The sequence below is a fragment of the Culex quinquefasciatus genome, chromosome 3, assembly GCF_015732765.1.
Source record: "Culex quinquefasciatus strain JHB chromosome 3, VPISU_Cqui_1.0_pri_paternal, whole genome shotgun sequence".
Taxonomy (NCBI): Eukaryota; Metazoa; Arthropoda; class Insecta; order Diptera; family Culicidae; genus Culex; species Culex quinquefasciatus.
In genome coordinates, this window is record NC_051863.1 from 78,871,897 (window position 1) to 78,898,431 (window position 26,535).

The following is a 26,535-nucleotide window of genomic DNA, read 5'->3' on the forward strand; positions in this document are numbered from 1 at the left end:
GAGAGAAACTTTGCACCATGTTACATGGCAGCTGGGCGTTTCACTACACAGTTCTACATACACTCTCTGCACTATACTTTATTCATGGTGTTTAAGGAAAGAACAAACGAGACCCCGCCAGGCACTGGCTGGCTGCACTGGCTACGGAATTTGTGCGGTATGCGGTCTACTTCGCCATAGAACCATCGCCCCGTAGCCAGGCAAAATTAAATGTCAAAGTAGAATTAAACCCGCTGCTTCGCTGGTTGTGCTGCTGCTGGAGCCAAAAGTTGGTGGAAATGTGTAAGATGTCACTGCCAGGCCCTGGCCCAGGCGTCTGCTAGACGAGTGCTTTGGTGAGGTGGCAAAACTTGGCGCAACCTTACATACAACACGTGCCCCGCTGCTCGAAGTGTCCCTGCAAGGGGCGGACACGCAGGTTGGTCTTGATTGAGTCACTTTTTGATAGGAAAAAAAAACATGTAGCTGACACGCCAAGTTCAACCGTTAACTAAGCAACAATGTTTGAAATTGCCTTATATTTTATTGACTAATTTGTTATGCATAGTCAGTGGCAGATGTTTTTTACATCGATCAATAGATAGGGGAAATCTACCCTTTCCAATCAAACACCTATCTTCGTCATATGGAGAGTTTGATGATCGATTAAAGCTCCAAAAATACTATTTGGGCTATAAACTTACCAGCAACAGCACCGCCTCGAGTAAGCACGCAAATGTATGCCACTTACTGGCCAAAAAGATCACATTTAATGCACTTTTGATCATAATTTGTATTTAGCGAGACCACTTCTCATCATTTTGTTGGCACACACAGTGACACACACGAGAATCCCTCAAACGCTTAATGAATATCGCCAAAATTAACTTTTCACTTTCGCTTACTTTTTCACGGCGCTTAAGATATGAAATTGCTTCCAACTACCGGCAACATGTTCTTTTGATCATTAGTAAGGCACTCACTTGAAGAATAATCCCGAAAAATGTAATAAATTAGCAAGCGCCATCAAAAAAACAAACGCGCCAAGTCGTTTGACGTTTCAATTTTCACTTTGCATTCCAATCGAAGGCTGAAGAAAACCGAGCGAGAGACGAAGACAAAAAAGAACAAAGGCTGGCCGTCAACACCACCAGCAGCACAGCCAGCGATGCCAGGAAACTTTCCCTACAAATGCCACTTTTCGTGAGTGTTCGTTTGAACTGTCAGCGCAAATGGCAACACTCGACAGAGTGTTGGAAGAAAAAAGAACTAAGCCGATATTAGAAAAATGGGCGTGGCCCAATGCATTCGCCTCGATTAGAATACCCTTGGGATTTTTTTTTTTTTTGTTAAATGCTTGGTAAAGAAATAGAATAACTTTTAGTGAAAGTAAGAATAAATAAACAATGTTCACAAAAACTTGCTCTACTCGTTGGTGTACTCGGTTTTAGTAAAATTCAAGGGAGACTCTAGATTATCCAGCATCATTCAAACACGACCGCTTATTAGGATTAAAATGGGTAGATTTCCCCTAGGTACCGTAAACTGGGGTGACTTTATTAGCCCGGGGTGACATTGATAGAAATTGAATTTGGCCACTAATGTTGATACATCCAATGTAACAGTCACATTTTTGCATATATGTTCGATAATAAGCTGTCCCTTAATGCTTACATACTCAAAATTCTCAAAAATGTTTAGACATTAATTTGACGGGCATTTGAAAAACCTATCAAAGTCACCCCGGGCTATCAAAGTCACCCCAGTTTACGGTAAGTGAAAATTATTAATCCCCAAGAAAGGTCATTTCAGAACCTTTCTAAAAGTATATAATATGGCAAGTTTTCATGCAAAACCCACCGTTTTTTTAAATTTCAATAGGGACTTATGGAACCTCAAGACGAATCGAACGGTCCAAATCGGTTCAGTCAGTGACGAGATATTCCAGTGACATTGATTCGGTACACATGTCTACATACAGCCAAACACACAGACATTTGCTCAGCTGGTGATTTTGAGTCGATATGTATAAATGAGGGTAGGTCTAGGAAGTCTAATTGATTTTATAGCCTTTCCTCAGTAAGGTGAGGAAGGCAAAAACCTATGATGTTGCATGCCTCACGAAAAATACAGCATGGAGCAACTTTACTACAAAAATAATAAAATGTACCATTTTTTTAAAGTAGTATAAACGTCAAAATTTCAAATCAAACGTTCAATGATGATTTCATGAATGATTTTGAAACGGGTGATGTCAGCTATCCATTGCAATTATGATTACATAATTTCAATTCAATTCAATTAGTGTTTATTAGATTTTACCAGTTTTGCTCCAGGATGTTACATTTGCAATTCAGAGATTTAGAGAACCTTTCAACTGAGATCAATTCATAAGCCTTTACAGCAGGGGTGCTCAAGTTTTTGGAGGCCGGGCCAAATTTAAAGCTCAAATGAGCTTGCGGGCCAAATGTACAAAAAAGGTTGGTAAAAAAAATTTCGTTATTTTAATGTAAAAGAATACATTTCTGTTATTTAAAAAAAATGTGTATTCAAAATAATAGAAACCACAAAATAACTGGTTTCTATCGGTATTGTTGAATTTGTTGTTTCTGGTATTTAAAAAAAGTTTTTAGCTTAATGTACTTGTGTTTAATAAAAATAAATTAAGTTTTGTTTTTATATTTCGAAAATGGTGGTGACATTACATGTTGAACAATTCATCTATAAGTTAAGTGTGGCTAATGAAAAATCGTTGAGATCCAGAATTTCAACATTTCAATAAAAAAAATCGATGCAGTGTGATTTTTTGGCGATTTTTCCGGTAAAAATTCATGCTGAATCGACATATTTACGAAGATGAAAATGACGTCCAGCCTTAAAGTAAAACCTATACCTTTCTTTAGTAAGAAAGGCAAAACTTTTGGAAAATGATTTAAGCTTCCGTATAGTTAACCTGCAATCATTATTTTCAAAAAAAAAAAAAGCGAGACAACATTTATTTATTTCATCGAAAATTTACTAAAATTCAAATTATTTTTAATAAACCCAAACAAGCTCAAATGATTTTAAATGCAAAGGAATGCATATTTAATTAATTTCAGCTAAATGCACTTAAATTTCATTTTGTTAAGTTTTTTTGAAAATATATTTTTGCTCCTGGTTTTCGAGCCAATTTTTAATAATGGTGGAGGGGTGGGTTGATCGACGAAAGCTTTGTAAAATATTTGCTGCAAACTTGATTCTCAGATTTCCACATTTTGTCTGTCTGAATCAGTTGATAGTCAATCAGATTCGTTATCTAACTGTAATGAGTTCGAATCCCTAAGGAAGTACAATGTAAGTTTGAGGGTCAGTTCATAAAAGGGCTATTAATAAAGAAAATTTTTATTTTTGCAACTATTATAATTCTACCTAAGCCAAACTTGAACGTTTTTTTATATTTCTAAAAATGTTTGATAAAAGTTTTGACGATATTTACTAGTTTCACTCTAATTGAAACGTGTGAAATTGTTTTAATTACAAAATATTTTGAACAAATTATTTCCTAAATAATATAATTATAATCCTAAAGTGAGGATCAAAATATTGATAAATCATAAGTTATTTTTTATTAACAAAAAAATAAAAAAGATTAGCATAAAAAAGCTTAAAATAAACCTTAATTTTGAAAAAGGATAAAATCACTTTACAAGTGGTCAACGGGCCACGTTTGGCCCGCGGGCCATACTTTGGGCACCCCTGCTTTACAGGAAGGGTACATGTTACTAAGTTTAGATTTTGCTAGCTGCATGCTCTTTTAGGGGATTTTTTTTTAGGAAAATAAAAACCTAGAAAGAACCCTACAAAATAACTATTTTTTTACAAAAATACGTATTTTTCTTGTATTTTTAAAATGCATTTTTCCTCGAAAAAAAAAACTTTAGATTATTCTTATTGCAATATGCAATATGGACTTTTAAAACATTTAGAAAGTTATAAACCATTGTTTGAGAATACTCAAAATTTTTACGAAACTACGTATATTCGAAAAAGTACTCAATTTTTTTTACAATATGGTATCAAATGATCGAGGTTTTTTTCAGACATTTCAAAAGTTTTTTTTTTAACTCAAAATGTTTACAAAACCGTATTTTTTAAAATACTTAGAATTTCAGTTTTGTACAATCGAGATTTTTTCATACATTTTGAAAGTTATAACACTTAAAAATTAATGCTTAATTTTTTTCCAAAACTAAGTATTTTTGAAAATGTACTCAAAATCTTAGTTTTTATAATATTTATAATAATTTTTTTTTTGTAAATACTCAATTTCAAAATGTATGAAAAATCCCAGAGTTTTTTGAAAAAAAATGTTATTATTTTAGAAATGTATTATTGTAAAATACTGAAATTTTAGTATTTCTTTCAAAAACACGTAGTTTTGTGAAAATGTTGAGTTTTTTTTTCAATGTGATTGCTTTCAAAATGTATGAAAAATCCTGATCATATATTGCCATATAACCCATACTGTAAAAAAACTGATTTTTTTTTCGAAAATACGATTGAAAAAATGTTTGAAAAATCCCGATTATTTGGTTCCCATATTTCATTAACAATAATTTTAAAGCTATATTCGAGGAAAAAACTGCTTTTTCAAAACACAAGAAAATACATTTTTTTGTAAAAAACTGATTTTTTTTTCGAAAATACGATTGAAAAAATGTTTGAAAAATCCCGATTATTTGGTACCCATATTTCATTAACAATAATTTTGAAGTTTTATTCGAGGAAAAAACTGCTTTTTCAAAACACAAGAAAATACAATTTTTGGTGAAAATTTTCATGTAATTATAATTCATATGAATACATGACATCATCCCGTTTCCAAAACACTATAATTTTTGTAGTTCGAAGGATTTTTCATAATATTATAGCCAATGATTCCATACAGCCCAAATCCCATCAGCTCTATGCTTCAGTTAAACACTGGGCCGTTCTTAGCAGAGGCAGCTGTACGAATCAAAACCGGGCTAGTGCAACACCGAGGCGTGCAAAATCGGGTCATGACTGAATATTAAAATAGCAGAAAATTACTCAGTAAACATTTTCGAGTTTATACAACGCCGTTTGGGTCGAAAGAATTGATTTTATTTTGGTGAATTTTTTTACCAACTTTGAATTAAGTCGTCGGAAAATCCGTTGGTATCCAAACCGGTCCATGTTTCGCAAGCTCGTCTTCCTATAATCATTCAAAAAGGGCATAAAATTTCCGATCTTTTGTTAACTAAACATTTACGTTTTCTATAAAACGTAACGGAACTCCCGGGAAAATTGAAATTTAACGAAAATTATTCGGAACCTGTTTCTCATTAATCTTTTCCAACAAAATTGTATAGAACAGCAACTTTAATGGTGTAAGGATCAAATAATGGCTTGACTGCTTGTAAAAAATCATGAAACTTTGAGAAAATATATCAACTTTCTAACTTTTATGCCACCTTTCAAATCGTCCCAAATGAAAGAAAATATTATTAGTATTTTTGTTAAGGAGGATTTTTTTAAATCAAAGTGTTTGGACAGTGAAAATTTATGCTCCAGAACCATAAAATTGCTTTTAAATTTGTCTCAATGACCATAAAGTTAAAATGAAAAAAAAATCATGCAGAAATTTTGGTTGTCATGGCAATTAACATATCTCAGAACAAGTATTTTCAACTTGTGAACAAATAAATAATCATTGAATTTACCTTAAAAATCTTATTTCTAGCGTGCTTCATAAATTTATAACTTCAATCTGTAATTTCTCGAAGTAAAACGTCGGTCCATTTGCGTGAAAGAGGTTTTGAGTGACTCACCACACATAACCTTCGGACGCCTAGAAATTATCAGAAACTTGCAACAGAGCCCACAAAAGACCCGGGGGTCGTTAAAGTGGATTGCTTTGCTTTGCTGTAATTTCTCGAATACTTAGAAACCTCTCACACAAACCTTTTCTTAAAATTTAATTATATCAGTTCAATTTTCATCCAACATGTTCAAGGTAAAAAAAAAGTTGAACAAATCTCAATGTTGATCTTGGCCTGAAGATGCAAATTTCTTATTTTCAAATCGTAAAAAAAGTTGTCAAATACAAAATAGTTTATATTCATTTCATAACAGCGTAATTTTTATTGTCCAACATATAAGCAAACAATATTCTTAGTGGTGAATGCTTCAGAAATAATATTATCTGAATTAAACCTTGGCAAGAAATTTACAGACAAGCTGATTAGTTCAATATGAGCAGTAGATAGAAATAAATAAAATCGAATCAGGTCCTCCAATTTTTATTTTTTGTATAATTTCAAAACATTTCTGCCAAAAACATAGCAAAATGAATAAATCTGCTTGTATTTCGGGAATTCCCGGGAAATTTACGAATTTTCCGAGAAACGGGAAATATTTTTTTTCGGGAAATCCCGGGAATTCCTGGGATTTTTTTCCCGGGACGGGAAATTGGACGCTCTAGTCGTATTTCAATTTTGGGTCAAGTTGAGTCAAGAACGCCATTTTGTACAGCTCACAACGCCTCACCTTTTGACCTTCACAGATCCCCCAAATTCGATTTTAATCCTGAAATATTCAATAAAACCGAAAAAACACTGAGTGCATTTTTGTCACTTTCCATATGAAAGAAGTTTCAACCTCGTCGTGCTATCTTGACACAGCCTGAAAAATAATGTAAGTGCGACAATTGACCAAAGAGTTTTCAGGTCAGAACGCGTTTGACACAGGTACAAGCTCGACTTGCGTAAACATTTTCAATTATGACTTGGGACTCCGGCAACGAAATTTAACCAAACTTAAGGGAAATGCACAGAATGGTCATTGCGTGCTCTCGTTTTCGTTTATTTAAGGTCAAACATTAAAACAAGTTTTTCTCGGAACGACAAAAGCTACGTACGACATAATAGCACGACGGCGTCGAACTGACCATGCGTCTCCATAGTAAACAAACTGTGGCATTATTTCAATGGAGACACAAGGTTCTTTTTAATTGAGCTTGACCCGCTCTTTTCGATAGCATGAAAACATTCGCAAAACGTTTCGACAAGTGCATTAAGCTGATTTGAAAGTCAGGAGCAACCAGTTTAATGTACATATTAGGGTGTTTCAGCCAAACAAAAAAGTTCTCAGATTACGGCAAACCGAGGTTCCCCTTGTAGAGGGTACCCATAGGGACTCTCATGCCAAATATCAGCCCATTTGGTTGAGAATTGGCCTGTCCCCAGCGGTTTAAAGTTTACATGGAAATTACTATGGGATTTTTGTGCTTTTCGTTCAATCGATCCTACAGACCAGGGGACAACATGGATTCACTCGGAATAAAGACAGGTGTGTAGGGGGTGGTCCAATGAACACATTCCAGAAGGAAAAAGGGTTGTCCGTTCTGTCCCCAAGGTGCGCATTGGATCGACGTCCGGTGTCTCAAAACTACGAATGCCGACGCCAATTGAGCTTTTATTTTCAATGGTTACTACGTAGTCGTGATGTGTTTTGAATGGTAAACATGAAACAAATGTCAGAACGTCTCAATGGAAGCAGAAAGCATTAGTTTGCGGTCCTGAAACCAGGCTTTCCTGGTGGGAAATCTGGAGGGAAATCTGCCCCTGCATCGCACCCCGACGAACAGAGAGCTTTTAAGCGCTCTTTTGCACCGGAATCGATACAACAAGCTTTCGATAAAGAATGCCGCCTTGGAAATCTCCCGGTTGGCGGAAAGTGCTTTAAATGCCCATTTGCAAGATTTGTACGACACTTGGAGAGGTATAAATTTTAACAATATGGTTTTATCAGAATGGTTTGTTCAAGTTTACTAAATTAACGTAATTTTAGGACTTTACAAGCAAAAATCCCGAACCACTTCGAAATCGAAGGAGGATAGAATCATTTCACAACGGAACTATCGCCTGCTAGTCATCCCGTCCGATCTCTCCTGCTCGCCATCGAGCGTGGTCCTGTCCAAGTCAACGTCAAGCAACAAGTCCGATCTCGCCAACCCGTCATCGAGCGTGGTCCTGGCGTCATGTGCAAGTCCGATGTCACCATTCAGCGTAGTCATGATTCTTCGAAATCGTCATCCGACTTGGTCCTGCCCAGCGCGGCCTCAAATAAAAATTTTCATTTACTTATTGTTGTGTTTCTGTTTTTACTTCACATTACAAATACATAAGAAGATTAACAATTTCTTACATTAACCGTTTATTAAAACATTATTTGATTGAATATCACTACTTTTAAAACACAGAATTTAAAAAAAATACTGTCTTCAAATCAATTTCTTTTCAATGCATTCAATTTTCAATTTAAAAAAAAAAGAAATTTCAAGCAAGAGTATAACATTTAATTGAAAAAATCTTGGAAAATGCATTGTACATAAGTGCAGTTGGTTAGCAATCATTAATTTGGTCAAGGGGGTTGAGGGGTGGTCTTAAAAAATTGATGAACCCACTATGACAAACATGGAAATGTAACTTAAATTGTTATGAGCAGATTGCTCTCGAATTTTTATAAGGTACAATATTGATGGGAGGCAGTGGTTGTTCGCCTATTGAAGACTTTTGGTCATCCGCTGCCTGATTTTGGAGAGAGGGGCGGGAAGGCTAGTTGAAGAAAATATTTGCTATTTGTTATAGTCTAACGGAGCCAGCAAGAATCCTGCATATCGGTCAATAAATACTGCTACAACAACTAACACTAGTCTTAAACCGTTGGTAACACCTAATTATTCCAAGCACCCAGATGCAAAAAAAACAAAAGCACAATACATCTGCAAGGACTTTTCCACACGAACTCGCTTTACGAAGTAGTTTTCCAACCAGGAAAGCCTGGTTCCAGGACCGCAAACTAATGCTTTCTGCTTCCATTGAGACGTTCTGACATTTGTTTCATGTTTACCATTCAAAACACATCACGACTACGTAGTAACCATTGAAAATAAAAGCTCAATTGGCGTCGGCATTCGTAGTTTTTGAGACACCGGACGTCGATCCAATGCGCACCTTGGGGACAGAACGGACAACCCTTTTTCCTTCTGGAATGTGTTCATTGGACCACCCCTACACACCTGTCTTTATTCCGAGTGAATCCATGTTGTCCCCTGGTCTGTAGGATCGATTGAACGAAAAGCACAAAATCCCATAGTAATTTCCATGTAAACTTTAAACCGCTGGGGACAGGCCAATTCTCAACCAAATGGGCTGATATTTGGCATGAGAGTCCCTATGGGTACCCTCTACAAGGGGAACCTCGGTTTGCCGTAATCTGAGAACTTTTTTGTTTGGCTGAAACACCCTAGTACATATACATTCGATTAAAAAGTAGTCCCTCCAATAATAATAAAAGCCACTGCACGGGAAATGGTCCCGTCGGAATACCCTTTCGAGAGTAAATGCAATTCTACCAGCCAACTTTCTCCCTACAACTGTGCTGAACTGCATCGCTGCAGCACTTTCTCTCCTGTAATGGCAACGTGCAGCGCTAGCATACCACCATTTCAAAACTTTGACGACTTTTGAAACGAACCGAATGCATTTGACGTCACATAAAGGATCGAGGTCAACAGAAGTTGCTTTCACAAACCCCCCCCCTCTCTCCAGCCCCCATCACCCTTTTCCCACCCACATTCTACATGTTCCAACGGGGCGGGCTGCACAAAAGTTTGTCATTTCCACGTGGACAAGTGCACTCGCACATTTTCACACTTTGTTCCCCGGGGGAAGTGTCCACCGGAGCAGTGCCGAGGGGTGATGGTGGAGGTGACGAGGAAAAATGAACCAACCGATGGATGCCATCCAGGCCTGGTTTTGTCATCAGCACATTCAGCACGGGTACACGTGCAAACACATACACACGTGGACGACAACATCACTACTGTTGTTGGCATGCTGGAATGATTAATTTGAATGCGAAATATAACATAATTGCACTCTAAAAGTGTCACCAGCAAACATCCGACGGCATTTGGGCCGTGAAGGGAGGGGAAGGGCGGTAGGTTGTGCAGATGACCATCAGAACGGAACTTGGGCCATCATCGGTGAGCTTTTTTCTCTCCCATTATTGCACAAATGCACGTTGTTCCGTAAGATGGGGGAAGTTTGAACGATTTGAAAATAAATATTCACATTTATGATTTTGAGCAAATAATAGTCATTCTCCAAAAATACATACAATTTTGCTTCCAAAATTATGATTTTTATTAAATTTTAATTTTTAACATGGAATTTATCTGGTCATACGAACAGCTTACACACAAAAACATTTTCGTCTTGTAACCCTTTCTCTGGTTAGTCATTATGCTGGCAGATTTTGACTAATTTATGGAATAATTATGCTAGATCTTTTAACATTCGCGTTCAATTTGATTAGTTTTACCAATTTCTTTAATTTCAATTATTAAAAATGACTGTCTATGATCTAATGAGTATTTTTGGTTAAACATTTTTCAAAAAAATCGTCTCATGGTTGGTCCAAATTTTTTGTATTTACTTTTTTGTTCTAATTGCAATTAAGCTTTAATTCGGCCATTATTTCGATAAATCAGGCCCATGCTTTTGAGTCCAATATCGTAAACTGGGGTGAATTTGATTATTTGTCCACTTATTCGGAATTTCGATGGACATTTTTATTTTGTAAATCTCTTAGAATTCACTTTACTAAATTGACTACATTTTCACCAAACAAGTTACCGACATTGAATATAAGGGGAAATATACCCATTTTAAGCCTAATAAGTGGTCGTGTTTGAATGATGCTGGATAATCTGGAGTGTTCCTTGAAATTTACTAAAACCAACTACACCAACGAGTAGAGAAACTTTGTGTGAACATTTCTGTTTATTTTCAAATTTACTAAATGTGATTCTATTTCTTTTACAAGCAGTTGAAAAAAAAATTTCCAAAATGTATTCTAATCATGCTGGTGGTGTTGGTGGCCTTTATTTGCCTTTATTTTGTTCTTTATTTGCCTTTGCTTCTCGCTCGGTTTTCTTCAGCCTTCGATTGGAATGGGTAGTCAAAAACCAAACGTCAAAAAACTTGGCGCGTTTGTTTTTTAAGAAGTTTGCAATTTTTTTACATGTTTCGGGATTATTTTTCAAAAGAGTGACTAATTAATGTTCAAATGAACACGTTGCCGGTAGTTGGAAGCAATTTCATATCTTGAGCGCTTTAAAATCGTTAGCGCAAGTGAAAAGATATTGATGGCAACTTTCGTTAAGCAGTTATGCTATCATCTTGCGTGTGGATGTGTGTGCCAACAAAATGATGAGAAATGGTCTCGCAAAATAGAAATTATGATCAAAAGTGCATAAAATTTCATCTATTTGGCCAGTAAATGGCATGAATTTACGTGCTTACTTAAGGTGGTGGATTTTTTGGGCTTTAATCGAGCATCAAACTCTCCATATGACAAAGATAGGTGATGGATTGGAAAGGGTATATTTCCCCTACTTTAAAATGAGCTAAAAAAGGGCAACACAAAAAAATAGCCACTGCAGGACGGTGTCACGGAAAACGCGATGTGACAGTTTCCTGTGGCAACTGGGCGGAAGCGCGGGTCGTGGAGGCCTCACGATCTAGTTCAAAGTTTTATTACCATTCCCCAAGCCTTCGTGGCACACCATCGTCACTGTCGGTCGTCGCCGCCGCCATCACTTTCAGAAGTTCATTTTGGCCCAAGTTGCTATTTGTTTTAATCCCCTTTCTCTTCCGAGTGCGATGTGATGATGGCTTTTGCACCGCAAACCTTGCACACTTACACACACACAACACTTCACACCGATAGTCACCCACACACACAAATACACGTCCATAGTTATCTATCTTGTTTTGCAATTCTAGCCTGATGATGGCCGTCATTGTGGCGTGTGTTTGTCTAGTCGAACCATTTAAAATGGCTCAGCAAAATTAAATTTCACCTTCCCGTGCCACACAAACACACACACACACACACACACACTCACTCACACCATTGCTTTTATAGTAGTTTCCATTATTTATGTATGCAAGTGGGGTAGTTGAAGCTCTTGACGAGTTTATAATAGGACTAGATTTTCAATTTCATGGTTGCAGCGCGGCGCATTCTGTGCTAATATGGTGCTACTGCAATGCAAGTGGATTGCTATGATTGTGCGAGTTCAAGCGAACCAGCGAAATCCCATCAATCAAATCATACCGATGGTTGTTTATCACATCAGGTTTATTACAGGTTTCTGATTTCATTGCAAAGTGAAATGAATGTAGTGAGCCAGAGAAAGACAAAATAGGTATTTTCATGTATTTAATTATACAAGTTGTTACTTTTATTTATGTCGGATATAAGGCTTTGTAGGTCCACTGTGAAAACTATGATTAAACTCAACAATTAATAAATTCTCTTCACAGTGCCCTGATGTCGTAAACAAAGATCGAGCTCGAGCTGTCACAGACTCTGCGACATCGGGAGGTCAATATTTTTTTTTAATCCTGAAGTCACATGATAAACAACTTTTGCAGAAAAAGAAATCAGATTTCTGATGCAAACAAACCAACTTCTGTGGCACCCCGTGATTTGATTATGTTGGTAAATTTTCGACTAGAAAGCCTCATCAGATTTAATACATTTATATAAAGTCTGGATATGTTTAATAGGTTATAAATTACAACTTTTAAGCTGGTAAAATATCGGGTTAAAAAATCATTGCACAGTGGGATAAAATCGGAAAAAATGCGATAACGTCCACATCTCGGAACGCGGTTGGTTCCCCAAGTTCAGTCAAGACTTTTGTTCTTGTGGTCAATTCTGTACTGTCTTGTCTTGGGGGATCTTTATATGTATACGATTTCATCCCACTTAGGTGAACATCGAGGAAATGGTTAATAATATTTTTGCTCCATTTTTAGATATTCAATGGCATTAGAATGAGGTGGATGCATGTACATTAGCGTGGTTCACGTTTCTATGAAAAAGACAAAAGTTGTTATTTTTTCTTGCATCAACCGGAATTTCGTTCTTTTGTGTCCCCAGAAGCACTCCTGAAAATTTGAGCCCTTTTGGTAATGTCTAGGAGCTCCAGTTTTAATTTGAAATTTATATGGGATTTTGATTTATTTTCCATGGAAACTATCTTTTACATTGTATTAGATTTTTTTATAAATCGATGAAATGACTTAATTCTTATAGTAGGAGATAGGTTTGAACTGGGAACAACTTTGTAGAACATAACCAACAAGCTAGGAAGTGACCCTTTAAAGATACAGATACTTTTAGATGGTGGCTTTTGAAGGGGCCAGCCACCATCTAAAAGTATCTGTATCTTTAAAGGGTCACTTCCTAGCTTGTTGGTATGTTCTACAAAGTTGTTCCCCAGTTCAAAACCTATCTCCTACTATAAGAATTAAGTCATTTCATCGATTTATAAAAACAAATCCTAATACAATGTAAAAAAAGATAGTTTCCCATGGAAAATAAATCAAAATCCCATATAAATTTCAAATTAAAACTGGAGCTCCTAGACATTACCAAATGGGCTCAAATTTTCAGGAGTGCTTCTGGGGACTTAAAAGAACGAAATTCCGGTTGATGCAAGACAAAATAAAAACTTTCGTCTTTTTCATAGGAACGTGAACCACGCTAATGTACATTCATCCCTCATATTCGGAACAGTTTACAGATCGGTCAATGTTCATAAAATCATATCAAATCGATAATTGAACTTAATGATTTGCTTTTACCTTCATTTCAAAGCTTTCTGGCGATCTTTCGAATGCCGTGTCAAACAACTGCAAATTTTAACTTTTATATGAAGTTTTTGAAGAAAAACTTTGACCATTGAAATCCACAAATTCGGAACACTTTTTTCTCACGGATGTAAACAAACTTTGGTTCTCTCCACGAGTACATATTTTTTACAGAATTATGACTTCACGCACTGAAACCAACGAAATTCAATCTTAGTTATATTTCATGAATGGTCCGATAACTTTTTTTTGTGAAAATATCAATTAAATTCAGGTGTTCCACAATTGTGGGAGGCACGAAAAGAACTACTTTTGCTGGTGAAATAGCAAAAGAATGTCCAAATAAAGATCTTAAAAATAGAAGGGTCGCCAGAAAAGCATTTGGCATGCTATTGACAAATTATCACAAAAGTGTTTCGAATTTGTGACTGTTCCGAATATGACTGTGCTGACTGTACTTTACATACATACACCTAAAATTGTAATTTGAAATTTCATAATTTTTCGATTTTCTCAATATTGTTGTAGGCAAAAAAATTACTTTAGAATTTCTTATTCATTGGACAAAACAATTGAAAATAGGACCTTTACATAGAAAAAAAAAACAACCGTGTCTAAACGGCTGTTAAAATAGGGTAGTCTTTTTTGAAAAATGTATTTTTTGCGAAAATGTTCGAAAATGGCATTTTTTGGGACCAAAATACGGGTCTAATTATTTTGGCCAAGAATCCGTTAGAAAATTTTGGAGCCCGATCGAAGATGTTTTTTTTTTTCGAATAAAGCTGTTTTCGTGGGGAATTGTTGTAACGTCATGATTCGAATTCCCGGACGCTTCGAAACCCGGACAGCTCATCTTGTTTTACCAATTATTTGGATATAGATTCGCATTATGAATGTCAAAACTGTGTTATTTAATGAATTCGAACATCAGCTTTCATTTCAAATATGCTTTTACGCTGCAGCCAATGCCAAAATAATCAAATTAAATTCAAAAATGAGTTTACCAAAACTGTGAAACATTTCGCTGAAATATTTCATAGGCTTTCGAAGCACCGAGGAGGCAAAGCTAATTTTTGGTTTTGATTTCCTTAAATTCAAGCAATTTTTTATACAAATTATCGCTAGTTATGATGTTAACAGCTTATTTGAGACTTCACTATATTTTCAGTCCAAATTTGTGCGATTTATAAGCAAGCGTTTTGGCCTCATTCGATCCGTCTTGGGGTCCCATAAGTCGCTATTAAAAATTATGCAGTTTAGTTAGGTACTTCAAAAGTTATGCTAAAAAACGGTTTTGACTAAAGTTTGAAAGATTGTAAAAAGGGTGGTTTTTGTAAGAAAACCCGTCATGTCATACATTTTCAGCAAGGTATTTGAAAGACCTTTCCAACGCGTCCAAAACATTGAAGATCTGACAACTCTATCAAAAGTTATAAGCACTTAAGCGTTATTTATGCACTTTTTGGAGGTCGGATCTCAGATATTTTGATGAAAACATTGTCCGAATCTATCATACGACCTATATTTGGATAGGTAATCAAAAGACCTTTTCAACGAGCACGAATTGGATTGAGGATCTGACTACCCTATCATAAGTTGTAAGCACATAAGCAGAGAGTAGGGAAAATAGAGCGCGGACTCGGAACAAAATTTAATCAAATTCATGGTACCAGCCAAAGGTACAACCGTAACGCCTTTGATAAGGCGTTACTATTTTCAGGCGTTATGAAAATCAAAATTGCTAAAATATTTGATCACAGCAATCCCCATATTTTTTTCCAATGACAGTTGCAAATAAAATAAACTTTTGCCAACAACAATATTCTGGTAAGCAAATTTTGGGATTTTCAGAATAAATTAGGTGTAATTGAACTTTGTTTTACAGAATGATAAGATAGAACCACGAATCCAAGGAGGATACCCGGGCGCTCACGATTTGCGCAGTGAACAGGGTGAAATCTGAAATCAACGTACGCAATGGCAAACGCTACCGAAACGTCGCGTCCGTCTTCAGCACCGACGTAGGCAAGGACAATGAGTATCTCCCAGTTCCGATACGCCTTAAAAACCCGCAGCTCAACTGCCCGCTTCCAACTCGGAAAACTCCAATGACCTTGTCTCGATCTAGACCTACCTCAAAGGACCAGCACCAAGAAGCTCATCTCAACGGGAACGCGTGGGAACCAGGCGCGTGTAGTCGTGTGACAATTTCTCCAGAGCATCGTCAAAATCACTGCCAAAAAACGGCACCATGATTTGATTAATGAGTTTATGAGAAATGTTGTGTAACAAAATAAAATAAAATTACAATAAAAAGTGAAACAAATCAGTTGAGTTTTGATTTGAAGCAGTTCAGAAATTACGGAATAACCAAAAAGCCATTTGCGCATTTAAAAAAAAATTGAGTTTTAAAGCCAAAAGTCTTGTATTAGGTTTGTTTTATAATGGATGATGCATCTTGTCCGGTAAAAATTGTATCATCCAAGAAAATTAGGCAAAGTGTGATCGTAAGATCTGCCCGCGACAGAGATCTTATTTTTATTATCTGTCTTCCGTTTATTGCAAGTTACTCTCACGTAGCCCTGGAAAATAATTATCTGAGAAGTGAAGAAGATGGTACAGAAATCTGCTGAGAAGATTAGCGGCTTCGGAGGCTGTTTTGAAGCGTCATATTATCCGGCATGGGAATCCCTATGGGCACCTTAAACTTCACCAGCGGTGACAATCCCGCTATAATAAATTGAACTAGCAGCATTGCTCTTTTTGACTGGCGCAAACAAATTCGAGTTGACAGTTTGCTTTGAACATTTTTGACAACGAGAAATGTCACTGAAAACCGTAACGCCTCAAGTCACTGAACAAAAATTTAAATTTATTTTCCAGACTGCTGAGACGTGTACCGCGTGTACCGCGTTACGGGGTCAAAAATTAATTGCCAGTGTACCCTCTCATTTCCCTTCTCTCTGACATAAGTGTCCTGAAATATGAAGATCTGACTGCCCAATTTAGTGGTATGAATAATGAGTCAAATTGGTAAAACACTGAAATACACCGCCCTTTTGTGTCTATTTTGGATAGCACCCTTTAAATGTGAGGAAGGCACCAACCACCTAAGGGTGGATTGAGTAACGTTTTTCATTTTAATTTAATATTTTTGGACCCTGAAAAGTGAAGGACACCTTCTACGACCTTAACAATTAAATTTGTGCAGTTGTTATCCTGTGCTGAGATATTGACTACCTTTCAACAACTGATTTGTTCGAAATGGGGAGAGAGTTTACTGGTACTGAGGAGAACGACTTGGACAGAGAAGGAAAAATTGCAAAAATAACCTTCGAAAGGTTGAACCAACTTTAACACAGTCATTGCAAAAGAAAGGCGATCAGTTGAATTTTTTAATGATAAATACTTAGACATTTTAATAACACAGCGGAGTATACTTATATATCAAACGAATATTATATTTTATGATTTGAAAGTCTTTGGACTAAACAGCTCGCAGCTGAAAAGATTCTTCAAATTCAAATGCAAAGCGCCAGCTCCTGTTACGTCTAATCAAGCTCTTATTTGAAATTTGAGCTCAGTACGCCCAACGAAATAAGCCCCTGGATGCCCGCTAAGTAGTAATTTTTAGCAATCTAATAAATAATTAAGGTAGGCTTTAGCTAAATGAAACACATGCAAAGAAATCGATTTATCTTCAAAGTCACAAAGTTTCCTCTGCAAGCCCCAAATTCCTCTATTATGTCCATCTTGACACTAGAACTCACGCACAACATGATTCGGTTGGCATCAGCAAGAAACAAGTTACACACTCTACGGACAAGACAAGTCCGCCGTTGAATGGAAGATTTTATTGAAAATGTTCAAAGTGATCAAAGCCCCTCTAGCATCGTGAACAGGAGGGAGGGGGCGGGAGTATAAAGTGCGTGACAGGAAGTGGAAGTTGGAAGCAATCGCAAGAACGAGCCGAAATACAATTTACTTGACATAATCTTCTGAATCACTCAAAGGAGCCGAAGCAGCAGCGGAAACTTTGTCTCCTCGGCAAATATCCCTGGGCTGCGGAGTTTGTGTGTCATTGGGAATTTTGTGCCCACTCGACAAGATTTGTCAGCGTCTCGTTTCGAGGATCTGGTCCCAAAGTCTCACAAGTGACAACTTTTGACAATTCCGGGGCGGATGTAGCGGTTGCCGAATTGTTCGGCTATAAAAAGGAACGATTAGATAAAGTTTTTGGATGGCGCGGCACGGCAAACAAGGGTGAGTTTTTGGAGTGTTGAGAAACAAAACTTGGCACGATGTAACTTTGTGTGGTAGATTACAATTTTCTGAATGAATATAACAAGCGATATTTTCAACTAAATTTGACTCTTCGAACTCAATGGATGAATCCTTTATCCATGCTTGTTCCAATCCCTTTTGTTCTGTCTACCAATATTCTGTAATTATGACCCAATATAAACAATCATTTTCACTAAAGCGTCACAAGCTTACCCCGTTGGCTCGTCGTCCCGTCTGTAGAACAATTAGACAAAAGTGTATTCCAGTCCGCACACGACCCTACACGCCCAGAGCACCTGCGCCATAAATCCCGTGTCCTGTGTGTGCCACCATTATTATTGGCACCGTTCCAACAAAAATCGGATTCCCGGGAAACCTGGAGCTAATCGAATTGCTGAACCAGCGCAATGTTCCGGGCTGAACTTCTAGGTTCGATACACCAATCGAACAGGGAAACCTTTGGCCCGTATCCCGATATTCAAATGATTCGATTTTCTGGTCGGATTCATTTCATTGACGGTGCTGCTGCTGCTGCTGTTCAAAAGGTTCCGTCCGGTTGTGTCGATACCGCAGTTACCGGAATAGTGGCCCGAAACCCCACCCCAGGAAAAGTGGGAAGAAGGGACTCCGAGGGTGGCACCGTTTTCCCGCAACGTGGCAGCCCCCGGAAATGGGAAAATCTAACCATTTATTTGCACAGAAAACATTATTTCTATTCTGGCGCGAATATTCAAATCACCCATTTTCTCCACCACTATGAATCATGGCGGGGATTATTTTCCCATGCACAGTTATTTACGGGCTGATACATGTGTTTGACTGGATCGCGCGTGTATGTGTGTATGTGTGAGTGGGTGCGAGTTTAGAAATCGTTAGAGCGCTACTTTTCCGTTAGAAATATGGGTTTGTTGGTATCTGGAGCAACGGGAGCAAAAAAGGGTAGCTAGGTGTAGAATAATCCCAAAATAGACACTTAATTTGTGGCACGTCGCTTCCTTCATCGACGTTTGAATGGGATGGAAATTGCTACAGAAAATGTAATTTAATAACATTTCTAAGCACGTTAATCTATTCTCTGAAACTCCCAAATTCAACAATGATACTTTTTCAAGTTTTATTATTTGCTAGTTTTGAAATGCGATATAAAGTCAATTGTTTTCAGAATAGTAAGGTTTTTGAATCATTTAATTATCTTTCAATCTATTGCTAGAAAAAGATGATCGATGAAAAAATTTGTAATTTATTTCTTGGTCTTATAAAAAATTACTTCGACTAGCGTGAACCGAGGTGACAAAGGTCGTCAGTTCGAATTCCGGGGTGGAAGAAAACTAAAATGTAAGCTTCCATCCACCCCGACTCTCTTTACACAGAGTTCACACCTACTACCAAAAGTATGGTTTGATAGTAAGTGTGAGCTCCGTGTAAGAAAGTGACATTTCGAAACTATGACCAACCAACGGGGAACAAAAAAATAAAGTGTCAAATGAAAAACTGACCAACAACTGTGAGTTGAGGGTACACTAGGGTGACAAAAAAAATCGACATCAGGGATACCCTCTGAATCGATTCTTTAGGCAAAAACAAGTATCTGTGTTATAGTTTATATGGGGAAAATCGCCAAAATGTATGCAGAAAAACATAGTTTCAGTATTTTTCTGCCAGATGACGCGGGTCTCGCTCAAAATTGTCCAAGTATGAGATTCTTGCAGGAAATTTAATTTCCTACAACTTTGTCGAAGAGTGCAAAACAATCCAAGTTTAAACTGATTTTTGGTATTTTTTTTAGTAAAAAATATTTTCTTATGTACTTCCTATATAAACCTTATATACTATCAAGTATATAAGCCGATATCTTTTCATTGCATTACTAATAACTCATCAGGATCAACTCGGATCTTCTTGCACCCTTCGACAAAGTTGGCAGGTCAGAACTTTGACATTCAATTAAAGCTAATTAAAAGCGTTTTCAACTGAAATCGAGTGATAAATAGCTCAATGATAAGTGAGCAAGCAAGTTTCTAGCAAAAGTTTTGCAAAATTAGTTGTTTAAACAGTGAAAATCATCAAATTGGATAGAGTTAGGAGCAAGTGCTTAACCTTGCAAACATACGAGAATTTCCCCTACCACGCTTCTCCATTGAAATGAGTTCGCAATTGCTGGAGACAAATTGTGCTTTATCTAATTCATGTCATGAATTCGGATCATTTTGCTAAAAAAAATCAGTCGTTTCGAAGATATTGTTTTTTGTTAAATGTGTGTTTTTTCAAAATCTTCAAACAACGCAATTTTTTGGACCACCCTATTTAGGATTGGATCACCCAAATCGCCAAACAAAAAAATGGATCCAATTATTGTGGCCAAAGAATTTGCAAAAAAAAATCAATATCAAGAATCAAATTATTCGTTCTACAGAATTGCCTTGGCGTTCTCGATTGCGAGATGAGCAATTCTGTACCAAAACCGGAAATGACTCAAACTTTGTGGGGGCCTTCCCTATGACCAAAGAAGCTATACTGATACAAGTCGCCATACAATTTTGGCTGCTGTCCATTCAAAAATGGTACGTAAATATTTAAGGGGTTACATACATGAAGAAAATCACAAAAAAAATTATTACAGAACATTTATTAAATCAACTTAAAATATGATTTTCAATCGCTCCTGAAAGTTTCATGAAGATTTTTTATGATTAAAGTATGTTACAGACGATTTAGGCTGAAAATTTTGCCATGCGCAAAGCGAACTGCCAAACTTCGCGAGCGTTTTTCTCTGAACACCGAGTGATTTACGGGTGCCACGATATCTCGAGATGGATTAGACCAAATTGGCTGAAATTTTGGGTGAAGATTCGCAAGACACATCCCGTGTGCATGACAAAGCCCGATTTAGAAATTTAGCATTTTTTTTTTTAAATACAAAAATCAAAAACTTTCGATTTTTTAAATGAAAAACATAAAAATATTTTTATCTTTTTTTAAAATAAACTTTTTCGAAACTCGGCCTTCGTCATGCACACAGGACCGGTTTAACGAGTCTTCACCAAAATTTTGAGCCGATTTTGTCAAGGCAGTGTAAAGATGGCATCCGTTTTATGAAAATGCTAACTTCAGCTATATCTCGGCAATGCTACAACCAAATGTCTTCAAATTTATTTTGTTAATAGTTGAAAATGTATATTTTAATGTCCTGAAAACAGATTTCTAATAAAAAAAAGTTTGAGTTTGTGCTCAAACCAACCTCTGACATTTTTGACGATTTACATGTATGTAACCCCTTAAACAGCTGTAAACTTTGAGTGAATTTCCTGATCAATTTGGTGTCTTAGTCAAAGTTGTAGGTATTGTTGAGGACAATTGAGAAAAAATAAGTGCACGGAAAAAAAATACAGATTTTTTAATACACTTTTTTTTACAAAACTCAATTTCCCAAAAGATTTTTTGATATGTTTTAAGGGACAAAAACCCGCAACTTTTGGGCCATAGAAAAACATGGTCAAAAAATTTGCCACTGAGTTATAAAATTTTGAAAAATAATGATTTTTGGGAAAAATCAAAATTTTATGCAAAAACAAATTTAACATTATTTTTAAGGCAAAATTGAATTTGCAATCGAAAAGTACTTTGCAGATTTTATGATAAAAGGCTCTGTTTTCGAGATATAGCCACCAAAGTTTGTTTTTAGCGAAATATTTGCAGTTTATTTTTTATTTTTTAAAACAGTGACCATTTCTGAATTTTTTTTTTTTTTTGATAGTTCAGAAAATTTGCTATTAAATTGCCTAAGAGACATTGAAGATTGGACCTATACCGGGGCCAACATTTACTTCCCCGTCCGACGGAAGGTGTGATCAGACAAATCTCGTCTCAAAATTAGCCATCGGGACCTTCTGGGATCGAACCCAGGCCGACTAGGTGAGAGGCAACCACGCTTACCCCTGCACTACGGTCCTGGCTAAATTACATAAAATATTATCAGTTATTTATGAAAACATAATGTCAAAGCACAGGTCGATTAAAGTTAAGGTATTGTTTGAAATTATTTTTATTAGCTTTCCTTCGACCTTTGTTTAACTGAATTCACTAGTGGATGGAAAATTCCACTCAATATTTAAAAATAAAAGAAATAGAAATAGTTCAAAGGTAGTTCACAATTCCAACTTACTGAGAAACCTACTGGTGTCGACTCGAAGCATGCTTGCAAAACTCTCTTTGATCAGGAAAACCCTTTTTCACCATAAAATTTTCTGAATGATTTCTACTCCCTCACCCACCGTTTCGTTACCCAAAAATAAAAACCCACCCATAGATGACTCCATCCTACATCAACAGCTATTTCCATACGACCAAAGACGTCACACGACCAGGGGGGTTTCCATCCAGCTATGAAAATCAAGCCCTGCGTTACTGCGGCGCGTCAATTCTTCCAGCACCGGGCGCTCCGGAACCTGGAAAATCGACTTACCTGAAGGAAAAATGAGGCGGAGGGTGGGGGAGAGAAAAATGTTCATATTAATATGCTGCTCCCACGTAGTCCCAACAGTCGAGCCTCGCACAGCACGGTGTTGCAAAGTCTAGCTGTTTAAGAGGGTGGAGATGGAAAGAAAGCTTTGGGTCTTGAGGCACGGGATTCACGTTTCTCACCCACTTGCCACTTGAATGTGAATGTGCGGTGAATATATGTATATATGCGTCCTTCTGGTATTATGTGCCAGATCCGTATGAATTGGGTTGAATGATATAAAATTCTACTTTTATTTTTATCGTGGCTTTATAATCCGCTTTTATGCTTCGAATACACGCAGTCCACGTGAGTCACCTTTGCTCTTGAGGATGAGGACGACGACGACAAAGTAAAAGTAGAAGTCTCCGCCTTTCTTCATCAGATCAAGTGCTGCTTATCAGAAGGATGCCATGTGTTGCCATTCATATTGAGATGCGACGGATAAAGATGTCCTTTCTTCCGGATGGGATTTCGTTTAGAGAAAAGCTTCACTTTTTTTTATTTTGGGGTGGCTGGCAAGAGGAAATCTAGACTAGAAGAAAACGAACCAGCATTGTGGCATTGTGCTAGCCAAATTGAGGACAAGAAAAGAGGTCGACCACAGCATCAAAAAAGCTTCGCAGCACATTTTCTCTAAGCTTTCTTTTTTCTGGTTTGGATTTCATCTCCCAAACAAAATTGGATTCAATTTGTTCAGGTGTGTCCCTGGTGGTGGTGATCAATGATGGCCCAAATCAATTGGAGAAGTAAATTAACCACAAACATTGATGGCCTGCTCCGGATGGGTTTCATCTTATTTGTCCGCAAAAAATGGGGGTCCTGTTTTGCGGTCGATGTTCTAATGGAATTTCAAGTGGCAATGATATGAAATAGTTCCTACAGGCTAAAAAGCTTGATCAATTATGTTTTCGGTCGCAGAAATTACAGATTTGTTCGAATCATGTTCTGCAAAATTTTAGGATTATTTAGACATTCTTACAAATTACTGGCAACAAGAATCGTCCCGATTGGTTGAGTCATGCCCGAGAACCAGCATGTTGAAGTTACCGTTGCAACTTTTTTGGGAGGCTTGGGCGTCCGTGTAAGTTGGACATGCGTTGGACGTTCCAGTGTTAAGATGTAAAATTTAATTTGGAAACGAAAAAAAACTTTAGCCGTTTTATGGGATTTTGTTTTTTTAAATTATTTATCATGTTCAAAATATTTGTTATCATCCTCAAAACCCGAAAAAAAATTAAATGGCTGAGAATGTTCCCTGAAATTTCACATTTTTAGAATGATGATGACGATAATATGAATACAAATGAATATAAAAAGAATTGATATGGTTAAAAACCAAACAATTGATCTGATGTTCAACCAAAACAAGAAACTTTTGTGAAATTTTCTCACCTTGTAGATTTTTTTCAGAATCTTGAAATGATCACTAATATTTCAAAAAGGTTTATTAACATTTCGTCGCTTGTGCACTAATTTGTGACATGTACTATCTTTTTACAGCAGACGTGTCACAAGACGATTTGTGAGATTTGTGTAATAGAAAAAAAAAATATATTTTTTATTGAACCAATTTTCTTAACAGTAACCTAAACTGAAATAAAAAAAGGTGCAGGTGGTTATGTTTTACATGACCAATATGACAAAGAACTTTGTACAAAACTCCTAAAAAAATATTCTATTGCATTTTATTTTTAAATCATTGCCTATTTATTTGATCCTGAATAATTTATTCTAATTAAATGTTTCCAATCTTTGGCACCTCTGTGGGAATAAATTGCCAAAACACGAAAATATTGCCAAAACAAGTATGGTTCGGAAAATGCCACGGAACCGGCCACTCTAGGTTGTGGTCACCACAATCAAAATGGTTATTTTCATGTCCAGTATCAAAAACCATGAATTTTGATACCCATATTGCCCCAAGTCGTATGATTCGATTAATGTCCTCCCGGTAGAACCTTCCCTAGGGCACTGGCCACTCCAGGTGTGGCCAATATTTGGTGCACATACTGTGTCTGTCAATGTGTGCGTGTGTGTGTATGGGCAATACAATTACCACCGTGGATCCGTCTTCGATGAAACCACGGTTGGCACTGAAATTTTCTGAGGCTAAGTGCTAGCTTATATAGTTCGCATGAAATGTGGCAACAGTGGTGCCAAACTCTCGCGTGAGAGTTTCGCGAAAGCAGGAGAGGAAGCAAAATTTGCACCATGTTACCACATTTCATGCGAACTATCGAGAAATTAAAAGTGAGAGTGTGTGCGTGCAACATGGAGTTAAACTTTTCAAAGTGCCATGGTAATCTTCACAGCAACTTCACAGAAAGTTTAACTCCATGTTGCACACACTCTCACTTTTAATTTCTCGATATAAGCTAGCACTTAGCCTCAGAAAATATCAGTGCCTATCGCGGTTTCGTCAAAGACGGATCCACGGTGGTAATTTTATTGCTCACACACACACGCACATATTGAACGACACAGTATGTGCACCAAATTGGGAGGGATTCTGTTCTAATGAAGATTGTTAGGAAGGTCACCGGAAAACCAGAAAAATTTGGGGCAATGGGGTTGGGACCACATTGGTAAAACATTGGCCACACCCGGAGTGGCCATGGCCCTGGGGAAGGTTCTTCCGGGGGGACATTTACCGAACCATACAACTTGGGGCAATATGGGTATCAAAATTCATGGTTTTTGAAACTGGTAATGAAAATGGCCATTTCGACCGGATTGGCCACACCCGGAGTGGCCAGTGCCCTGGGAAAGGTTCTACCGGGGGACATTAATCGAACCAGAGAGTAATCGAACCATACTACTTAGGGCAATATGGGTATCAAAATTCATGGTTTTTGAAACTGGTAATGAAAATGGCCATTTTGACCGGATTGGCCACACCCAGAGTGGCCAGTGCCCTGGAGAAGGTTCTACCGGGAGACATTAATCGAACCATACAACTTAAGCCGGGACCGTGGTGTACACAGAAAAAAAAATCATGGTAATATTACATCTGGGAAGGGGTACATCTTTTATGTCAAAAAAAAGGAAATGTGTAATTTTAATTCTTTTCCGGTGTAATGTCACTTTTTCAGTCTAAATTAAGGTAAAATTACATCATAAAAGAGGTAATATTCAACCTTCCAAAATTAAAGCTTCCAAATTTACATTATTTTTTTCTGTGTAGGGGTAAGCGTGATTGCCTCTCACCCAGTCGGCCTGGGTTCGATCCCAGACGGTACCGGTGGCATTTTTCGAGACGAGATTTGTCTGATCACGCCTTCCGTCGGACGGGAAGTAAATGTTGGCCCCGGACTAACCTAAAAAGGTTAGGTCGTTAGCTCAGTCCAGGTGTAGGAGTCATCTCTCTGGGTCCTGCCTCGGTGAAGTCGCTGGCAGGCAGTTGGACTCACAATCCAAAGGTCGTCAGTTCGAATCCCGGGGTGGATGAAAGTTTAGGTGTAAAAAGAGGTTTGCAATTGCCTCAACAATCAAGCCTTCGAACACTTAGTTTCGAGTAGGAATCTCGTAATCGAGAACGCCAAGCAAAGCTGTAGAGCGAATAATTTGATTTGATTTTGATTTTTTTTTTTTTTTTTTTTTTGACAACTTAGGGCAATATGGGTATCAAAATTCATATTGGTTTTTGAAATTGGCAATCAAAATGTCCCGCCCGTGTGGATCAATCGGACCGCGCACTGGACCCACAATCCAGAGGTTGCTGGTTCGAATCCCGCGGCGGGTGCTCTAAAATTCTAAGTGTAAATATGGGTATCCGGCGCCGTCGCTCCGTACCGTACTCAAACACTTAGGAGCCCAGGGCGGCGAAGTCCTTGTAGTTAAAAGGAAGACACTAGTGGTTGGTACTAGCAATGGTGGCCGACAGCTATAAAGTCAACTTCGTTTTTTCAATTAAAATGGCCATTTTGACCGGATTGGCCACACCCAGAGTGGCCATTGCCCTGGGCAAGGTTCTTCCGGGGGACATTTACCGAACCATACGACTTGGGGTAATATGGGTATCAAAATTGCCCCAAG

The 26,535-nt window shown here is 37.4% G+C and overlaps 1 protein-coding gene and 1 long non-coding RNA gene across 2 annotated transcripts in view; both read left to right on the forward strand.

The window, feature by feature from the left end:
* The window catches only part of LOC6047426 (amyloid-beta-like protein), a 182,508-nt gene that overhangs the window by 127,944 nt on the left and 28,029 nt on the right, over nucleotides 1-26,535 (forward strand).
* Nucleotides 15,508-16,041, forward strand: LOC119770773. Its single transcript, XR_005278986.1, has 2 exons — nucleotides 15,508-15,542; nucleotides 15,601-16,041. It is a non-coding gene; the product is annotated as an uncharacterized LOC119770773 (long non-coding RNA).